This window comes from Magnolia sinica, chromosome 1 (assembly GCF_029962835.1).
Source record: "Magnolia sinica isolate HGM2019 chromosome 1, MsV1, whole genome shotgun sequence".
Taxonomy (NCBI): Eukaryota; Viridiplantae; Streptophyta; class Magnoliopsida; order Magnoliales; family Magnoliaceae; genus Magnolia; species Magnolia sinica.
This window is the reverse complement of record NC_080573.1, coordinates 77,206,100-77,216,178: the sequence shown is the minus strand read 5'-3', so window position 1 is coordinate 77,216,178 and position 10,079 is coordinate 77,206,100. Positions and strand designations below refer to the sequence as shown.

At 38.8% G+C, this 10,079-nt stretch overlaps 1 long non-coding RNA gene across 1 annotated transcript; it reads right to left on the bottom strand.

The window, feature by feature from the left end:
* Nucleotides 1–285: 285 nt before the first annotated feature.
* Nucleotides 286–9,529, bottom strand: LOC131251116 (uncharacterized). The gene is made up of 7 exons (XR_009173590.1): nt 9,368–9,529; nt 8,958–9,232; nt 6,846–7,031; nt 1,997–2,099; nt 1,790–1,905; nt 1,117–1,221; nt 286–642 (listed from the first exon to the last, which is right to left on the bottom strand). It is a non-coding gene; the product is annotated as an uncharacterized LOC131251116 (long non-coding RNA).
* Nucleotides 9,530–10,079: the final 550 nt, after the last annotated feature.

Genomic DNA, 10,079 nt, shown 5'->3' with positions numbered 1-10,079 from the left:
GTCTGTAACACGACCGTAGTCGTAGGTGCCATAACAATAGGTCTAAAACCTATGGCTACGGATTTAATCCATAGCCATGGATTACAATAGCTACAGATATAATCCATAGCAATTATTTCTATAGCGAAAAGTACATACAACTACAGATAGTATTTGTAGCTAAAAGTAGTGTTGGATTTGTAGCAATATGCTGGATATAATAATAGCTACGGTTGTCAGATTCTCAGCTACGGTCAATATCCGTAGCTATTGCCTACATTTAAAAAAATTATAATCATTCATTCATTCATTCAATTACCACCTGCGTAATCATTCATTCATTCAATTACAATCATTCATTCAATAATGAATCAATTACAATCCTTCATTCAATTAATTAATTGCTAAAAAAAGGGGCAAAATTCATCCAGATCGTCATCCACATACTAAAGAGGTATAAAACACCTACAGTTACCGATATGAAGGCTTGAGGAGCTGTCAAAGAAAGCTTCATCATCCAGATCATCATCCTCCTCATCCTCATACTGATAGATAGCTTCTTGTTCATATGAGGATTCTTCCTGAGCCTCCAATGGTAAAGACACAAACCAAGTGGCTCTAATGAGCAGACAAACACTCTCCTCGAACATGTAATCATGAATACTGTACAACCAGGATCGGAATATCTCAATTCAGTTTAGGAGTTTGTAAATATCAGGTACTATTCAGTAAATCAACACCAATCCTACAAACCGTGGATTGGTGCACATGGCGATTGACCAAGACTGCCCAATCACTAGGCCACGTCTTGGATGAGGCACAAACTAAAACTCTAGAAGTTTATACACATCCCATCATTCACCCTTTTTGAGGGTTGAGAAGCCATTTCGATCATGACTCATAAGGGAAAAAAGGGTATACAGATGGAATGGTTAAAATATTCCTGATTACTGCAATTTTTTTAGCTTAGGCCCATCCATGAGGTGGTATTCAATTGTCCAGTTCTGGTTGGATTGATAAATGAATTCAATTGGCTAGTAAATGAGGTGCATTTGGCCCCTGCCTGTTTCTGTAACAAGTATAATGTGTTATAGCTATAGTTTCCATTTTTACTTAACAAATAGGGCCATCATATACCTTCCATCTGGTGATCGATGAACACTGAGAAACTGAAACAGATGCTTGCACTAAGGACAGGAAGGATTCTGATTATACGTGGCCCATTTTAGGATGCAAGTCACACTACACAAAGTAGACAATGCAAACAAAGCAACAGTTAGTATCATCTAGACAACACTTCCAGGCCTTCAAATCCATTCAAACCACAAGAAACTTCCATATATACTTCTTCCACTATTCTGCATCTATTGGTGACTGAGTCTGGCAATGGAAAGGGTTCAAAAGACTGAGAATGGTAATTAGTTTCAAAAGAAAAACCACGAGCTAAAAACCATCATTACAGAAGAACAAATCATAAAATGCATAGAAGGAAGAAACCCATCAATACAACATAGCGAATTGAGGATTAACAATTCAATTAATGAAAACAAATAGGAAAAAAGCTCCATAAAAAAGGAAAAAGAAAAAGAAAATAAGAAAACCCATGAGCTAAAAAACTTCGAAATAAAAACCCAGAGCACAAATATATTACACAAGAGAAGGACAAAAAAACATTATAAAGTACATCAATATAATTAAAAAGAAAAAAACATCAAATGATGTGAACAACGAAACAATTCAAGAAGTAAAAGAGCTTAGACAATTCAAGAACTAAATAACTGGAAATGAGATCTCAGAGTAGCATATATACCTTGTCTATCTATAGTTAACATCCTTCTCATCATACGCAAACACCTTTTACTTCTTGAGCCTTTCATTCTCTTCTTCCAGACGTGAAACCTTGTTCTCCAGCTTGTTCATGTACGCCTGCCACAATGAGGAATAAATTCTCAGTCTTAAAAAAAAGAAAATGGAAGTAACTGGTTTTCAAAACAAGCAACCTGATTTTACAAGCCACCTGCTTCCTGGCCCTTGATCGAGCAGCAGACTCCCTGTTCTTGATCATCCTCTTCAGCCTCCTCTCAACAGTCTTCTCAACCATGTCGCCCGATGCAACCCGCCTTGTTTGCAAATCGAAAAGAAAGTGACAAATTGATCAAACAAATAAAACATGGCAAGATAAGATAACATTACCTCCATCGAGCTATTGTAACTATCTAGAGAAAATGGCTACAGAGCTCTACCACTGACCTATAGTAGAACAAAAAATCTACCTACATGTTTCATTAGCATGCAACCCCAACACTATAGAGGCACACCTCCTCCTCACCCACCCACCCAACTCTTTAACTCTATTAGAAACATTTCCACCTACCTCTTCATCCTTTTGAACTATCAAATCAGGGCAATAGAGCATATCATGTTGAGGAATCTCCTGGTCATTGGTTTAACTAGGAGGTATTATACAATGCTTAAGCTGAGAGCTTGTACAATATGTTCAGTTTGCATAGGTGGGGCACATGCTTCAGTGATCCCAAAACCATTGAACAATGGACCTCATGGATAAAAAGTACCCCAGATTGGAATATCCTCAGCATCAGCCATCTTTTAGTACCTACTAGAAAATGGTGCCGACCTCAGAATAGAAGAATGAGCAAAACAAAAGATTACTTTCATAGCATTTTTCATCTAAAGCACTGGAGATTCAAATTTCAAGCAATGACAAATTCACACTGCAATGGCAAACTTTTACAAATCATTCCACATCAAGAAACCTTATAAGCTACTAAGAAATTTCCAATCCATAGTGATAGATGATTGATTTGCAGGATGAAGGAAATCCATATTAAATCAATCAGTACAAGGAAAAAAATAAGGAAATCCACTGTTTGGTAATGAAGCCATGGATTTGAGGAGCATTTATGTAACGACCTTGGGATTTTTGTGCTTATCTTTCCTTAAGTAGTTGTTTCGGGGTAATTAGCGCTTTACTCGATTGCTTGTGAAATCCGCATCAATCACTTTAAATTGTATCTGCATGGCTCTAAACGTGTAGATTAGTGAGCGCTACGTTACTCTGAAATCTGGGATCCATCGCTAAATCCAGTTGTTCTGGGGAATTTTTGGAAGATCTAGATCGGATCTGGACCGTGCGTCGAAAGTCCAATAGCGATGATCATAGGCTGTTGCGGTCACCGAGTTGGGCTTGATCTTCACCTCGAAAATCAAGTCGATCTGATGTTCTGGGTCGATTTGATTGAGCTCGGAGTGAAGAGTGTGAGAACGGTTGGAATTTATTAAGCTTTTATTGAAATCTGAGTCGTGTCGCTTGCGCGATGATTTTAAGCATTCTGACCGTTGGATTCTGACCCAATTTCACCCTCTGATCAGGATGGTTGGCCTAGGCATATCCTAGTGCTTGTGGACCTGATCGAGTTTCCGTGACCGTTGAATTGACTGTGGTCCGCCACGGCTGATCTGAAGAGCCGGTCGGTATGAAATCTCAGCTTGACCTAGATCCATGGTCAATGAGCTTAAGTCAGACCTTTCGTGGTTATAGGCCCACCAGAAGTGCTTCGTTGGATCGAGAAAGGCTTACTTTGGTTATAACCTAAGTATACCTTGACCCTGGGGTTATTTCCATCATTTTAAGGCCTATATATAGTCCTTAAACCCTAGCTCTCATTTCCATACGAATTTTCTCTAACCCTAGCTTGGAAAGAGAGTGGAAAAGAGAGAGTTAGTGAGAGAGATTGATTGGTGATTCATCTTGATTCTTCCTTGTTCTTCTTCATCTTCGAACCTTCACTTTGAATCGTTCCTCTGATAATTCTGAGTTCCTTTGGGGTAAGTTAACCTAACCCTAACCTGTGTTAGAGCTTAGACTAGACTTGGTGTTGTTGTATCTCATTTCTATCCTTATTTTAGGGTATTCTAGCGCCGTTGACGAAAACAACTCGTCTAAATCAGCTCGGCGGTTCTTTCTTCGCTTAAGGTGTGGACTTTAAGTGTATAGGTTATGGTTTTCAAGGCTTTCAATCCCAGTTAGTGATTTATTCTTGTTATGGATGAGATTTCACATGCCAAATGTTGTGTTTACATTGCTTTCCTGACATGCATGTGCTATATTGAGATTTGTGTATTCTAAGTGTATTTATAAAGTACCGTATACGTATAAAATATGCACTTGTGTTTGCCATGATTATTTGTCATGTATGTATGCTAGATGCATGTATGACAACTCCTTGGTAAAAGGAATTGTCTAAGTGCATGTATTTCAACATACGTCATGTATGTTGTTCCACGTATGCTAAGTGTTTGTAGAAATGCATGAATGATCTAAGTGTAACTTATTACACTAATTGTGGGCGTTGAGAAGTGATTCTCAATACTCCTATTAATGCGCATGTTTTCCTTTATGCAGTTACATTCCAAGTTATTTAAATTCAAGCATCTCCTATGCTTACATTTATGTTAAGTTGATATTCTTCAGATGTGTTTGTGCCATGATTTGAGTTATTGTTCCATTACTGTTTTACATTCCATATGAATATCTGTAGTAGTGTAGGATATTTGGGACTATGCCTTAGTCCAGGAGATCGGTAATTGACTCTATATTCGTGGTTGAGATTGCTTTCGCCACATAGGACGTATTAGACGAACCCGAGCCGTATTAGAGTTGGCGGCAGTGGTTTGGCCACGCGGAGTGTTTGCGCACTCTATGTCGTTCAATTCAACGTGCGCTCGTGCTAGTCGAGTTCGTCAAGTAACCCGATTGTCCGATGTATGTTAACCATGTATGGACGCTACTGCTTGAATCTAGGGTACCGAACTTACCAGTGAAATCCTAATAACCATGGTACCTGATCCGCTAAGACTCATGAGCCGGACATGGTGGTATGGGACACCGTGGTCGAGCTGTCGGCCTACGCTGGGGTGACGAGCCTCCCCGTAGTGACCAGTGAGCAACTTAACTCGTGAGCCGATTATGGTGGTATGAGACACTATATTCATGCTGTCGGCCTACATTGATTGGTGACGAGCCCTTTGTAGTGACCTCGAGCATACCTGGATACCGCAAGGAGGTGACGAGCCGATCTGTGGTAGTAAGGGCATGAAAGGCGTGCATTGATTGGTGACGAGCCCTTTTGCTACGACCTCAACTATATGATCGTATGAGATATCTAGGATTGACGACCCTAGTATGGATCACTGTTTGGATGGTGATATGAGGAAGGTATCTTAGCTTCCCAATCCTGTTGTGTGAAATGGACTAATAACAACTTGGTAATCATATCCATGCACCGCATTTGCATGTGCTTTGTAGATGTGGCGCACTTTGAGGCGATGTCATGCGTAACGTAAGATGAAGATGCTGAGGGTGTACGCGTGAGGGCACGCATCATATTGCATTCATCATTGCATTAACAAGAGTACTTGGGATTTAATTACTTATCCTGCTTTATCATTACTGTTTGATTGAACTGATAACATGTTAACCAGTGCCTTATTGTTCCACTGAGTTGATCACTCACTCCCACGTTTCTGGGGTGGTGTTACACACCCACCAGACTCTGTCTTAGGCCCTGATGTTGCAGATGTGGATGCGACGTCTGAGGCAGAGCGGGAGCTGGATGACGACGAGGCTGCCTTCTCCTATATGCAGTTTTCAGACGGGTTCTAGCGAGCCTCGGTCTGATGCGTGGGATTTCTGGGATATTTCTGGAGACTGAAATGATGTAATTTGATACTTATAATTTTGTTAAATAACACTTTTACACGATCTGATTGTATATGTAATTCAGGAATTTACACTTGTACACATATTTTACTATAAGTCTTCCGCTTGCTTTATTCACTTATCCCTGAATCATATCTGTGTTTTGGCTTAATCTATTCCATGTTTTATGCACTAATACAGTCAACATACATTCATCATTAAATATGTTGCATAAGTGATGTTTTGGAACTCGGGAGCTGAGTTATGCTCGACCCCCGAATTTCAGGGCGTTACAATTTAATACAATGGCTGCAAGGGCATAACTTTTTTTTTTTAATCTTGACAGAGAATCATTTTGTGGATTGACTTGGGAAGATTTGGATTTGACCTAAAAATCCAAGGATTTATGGAGGTATGGAATTGTGTCTTTTTTATCATGACTTAAATAAATAAATAAATAAAATAAAATAAAATAAAATAAAATAAAATCTTAACAGAGAATCATTTTGTGGATTGACTTGCAAAGCCCACATTTGCATGCAAGGCAGCTCATGCACACGACATTGTGTCTCAAGACTCTCAACAGAGTGTACAGGTGCAATATCCAAACCATCTCTAGTGGGTTTGACCATGTAGATGCTTTTGCATGAAAACAAATCTGGTTCAATCAATAGGTGGACCACAGTTTTCAAAGCAGTTGGATAGTAAAAAAAGCTTCAACCAGGAGGACCAACCTGATTCTTATGCAAGAACATCTACAGTGGTAGTGCTCTAATGAATGGATTGGATCTCATCCCACACTGGCAAATGCATGCATGCACATGAGCTACCTTGTATACATGACACATGTAGGCTTAGCAAAGCTCAACTAAAATTGTCTCAGATCCATGTAGGCTTAGCATGCACATGAGCTACCTTGTACACACATTTGCATGCAAGGCAGCTCATATGCACACGACATGAGCTACCTTGTACACACACTCGTCTCAGATCCATGTCTAGGCTTCTAAAACCATCTTTTTCTAATTGAATACATGTGAAACTAATTCAAAACAGGGAAGAATGCAAACCAACAAAATTAAAACCGATTTCCACATATTAAATAAATAAATTAAAAAAGAAAAAGAAAAAAGAGAATGCTCCATACCATGCCTGCCCTTGTCGTTGGAATGCATCAAATTTCGATCCTAGCTTCATACAAGCCATTTTTCCACAAATCCAACAACCAAAATAGAAATTGAAAGCTTTCAAATAGAACACGAACTCAAGCCAAAACAACACCTAGTCTTCAAGAATCCACCCTTAAGAGGAGACCTCCAAATTCAAATATTCCCTACAATTTCAAAGCAAGAGCTACAAATTTCAGCTGTAAAATCACTATAAATTCCAGAACCCAGTTCTATAACCACCCCAAATGCTTCTTCTCCAAAACCACAAATTTCAATTTAAAAACTGCCTGGTGAATTTTGGCAACTCCAACCACCCCAAATGGAACAAACCCACTACCAACCCAATACAACATTAGCTTTCCTCTGAAACTTTGATGTTCATCATTAGCTAGGTTGGATCATCCAATGATAGTGATATATTAAAGGACATGACAAATTGCTTAAATTTGATATAGGCCGTACATTTTGGCAGCTACTAATCTTGTGCTGATGATCACCCAATCAAAGTGATCATCAAAAGGCATATGAAATCAAAATTTCCATATGATGGACAATTCATGGCTAACTAGTGCCGCCTATTTTTTTCTTTTTCTTTTTCTTTTTCTTTTTTGTCAAAAGAATGAGGTTGATCTTGGTAACATTGGAATGGACAGATGGTTCTGCACCTAGACCACATCAAACATATCCATGTCAAGTCCATGAGCTTGACATGCTGAAGCATTCATGGAAAATTTACTCTGGTAAACTTAAAGACATGTATATGACACTCATTCATTATGAGTGATTTGGATGATGGTCATTACCCATCCAACATCCTAAATGCACATACCAACACAAGTACCATTCAAAACAATGCAATGCTGAAACCAAACAAAAAAAATGGTGGAAAATATTCACAATCTGACTCAACTCATACGGAAATGGAAAAGTTCCTCAGTTATCTTGAGGTCCGTTGTTTGAATGCTAGCATAGCACAACAATCCATAAGACAAACAAACTAACGTTGATAAATTGAAGCTTTTAAAAATAAAGCTCCACAAAATGACAGCAAATAATGACAACATAAACATTTCCACACAAGTTCAAAATGACAAAATTGCAGCAAATTCAGATGTATACAGTCTCAGCAAACTATGCTTTTAATTTACAAAAATTAAACTCGCATTGGATAGAATCTCGAACCTCAAAAACTACTAAATGTCACAATCATACAACATAACAAAATACTCTAGTACAAGAAAGATTGCATCAGCTTTAAGAATGATAAGCAATAGCCAAACAGGTCAATGCTTCCACATAATTAAACACATCTTGTTTCTAGAAGGCCTCAAATAGATTCAACAAACTCAAGAACTATATTAAAGGCATTAAACCACTAGCTACCTGATTAATAATATCATCTAAAGGATTGTTTGGCAGATCCAAAGAACGAACTATCTCCAAAATGTTTGTGTTGCGCTCCTTCATCCCATTCCTTATTGCTAGCCAATTTCAAACTAAAGCAAGGATAGAGTCAAGTAATAATCGTATTTTTAGACATCAGTTCCTACATATATTATATGCTTGTTGATGTGTAGAAAACAATAAAATAAAATAAAAGGGGAATTTGATATATTATCTTATTAAGAAAGAAATTAAGGTGTAATAACATACCTCAAGAGTACCATCATTTGGGGAAAAGTGGTTCTCAATCATCAGTTCTAACAGGACATCTATCCTGTAAAGATTGGGGAAATATTTTTTTTTAAAAAAGAAAACGGAGGGAGAGAATGTGCATTCATAAATGATAGGTAGATAGATCAGAACAACATAGTGAACATCGTAGCATAATAGGATCCAATTGCTTTAATTCCAACTTAAAATAGTAAAGAAAACCAAATTCATATCAATAACCCAAAAAAAAAAAAAAAAAACCAGTCAATGAATGGAAAGAGAAGAGCTCCCTTTCTTTTCTAATTATGGTTTCTTTCGGTCATTTTGTCAAACGCAGTGTGCATGACTGATATAGTCACACTTAACATACATGTACGTCAGTCCAAACCATCCCATTTTAGAGACAAAATCAAAACCCTAAAGCAACTAAAGCAAACCTGCATATTGCATCATTAAGTGAATTTGCAAAGGATCTCTCTGTGACGTGTAAGCTTCTGGGTGATGGAGGTTGTGGGGATTGCAGGAGCGGACATTGCATCCTTGACGTCCAAGAGCTTCTCTAGTAGGGATTTGATCTCTGTTTCTATGGATTTCCAGTACACCTCTCAACCATCTGTGAATTTTGAATTGGAATATTCGGATTTTGCATAAAAGAACACACCTCAGAGAGGGATCTTTGATAATATCGGATTACGTTGGGGAAGTAACCTCCCTGCAAAAGAAGAAAAGATGAGTGAGGAAGGGAGACAGGCCAGGCAATGAAGAAGGAAGAAGAAGAAGACAGAAGCAGCAATAACGAAGGGGAAGAGAGAGAGAGAGAGAGAGAGAGAGAGAGAGAGAGAGAGACCCTAGAAATGCTTTTGAGAGAGCAAGTTTTGGGAGTGCATTTTGGTTGGTCGAAGGGCTTTCTGCAAATCTAAGGATCAGCTAGTTGAAGGGGTTTCTACAGATCTAGGGCTCGGCTGGTTAAAGTGGTTTCTGTAGATTTAGGGTGTGGGATGAAGGAGAGGAGTGGGGAAGGGAAGGGATGGGTGTAACGACCTTGGAAATTTTTGTGCTAATCTTTCCTTAAGTAGTTGTTTTTGGGGTAATTAGCGCTATACTCGATTACTTGTGAAATTCGCATCAATCACTTTAAATTAGATCTGCATGACTCAAAACTTGTAGATTAGTTAGCGCTATGTTACTCTGAAATCTGGGATCCATCGCTAAATCCAGTTGTTCTGGGGAATTTTTGGAAGTTCTGGATCGGACCTGGATCGCGCGTCGAAAGTCCGATGGCGATGATCTTAGGCTGTTGCGGTTACCGAGTTGGGCTTGACCATCACTCGAAAATCAAGTCCATATGATGTTCTGGGTCGATTTGTTTGAGTTCGGAGTGAAGAGTGTGAGAACGGTTAGAAATTTAATAAGCTTTTATGAAATCTGAGTCGTGTCGCTTGCGTGATGATTTTAAGCTATCTGACCGTTGGATTCTGACCCAATTTTACCATCTGATTAGGGAAGGTGGCCCAGGCATATCCTTGTGCTTGTGGACCTGATCGAGATTCTGTGACCGT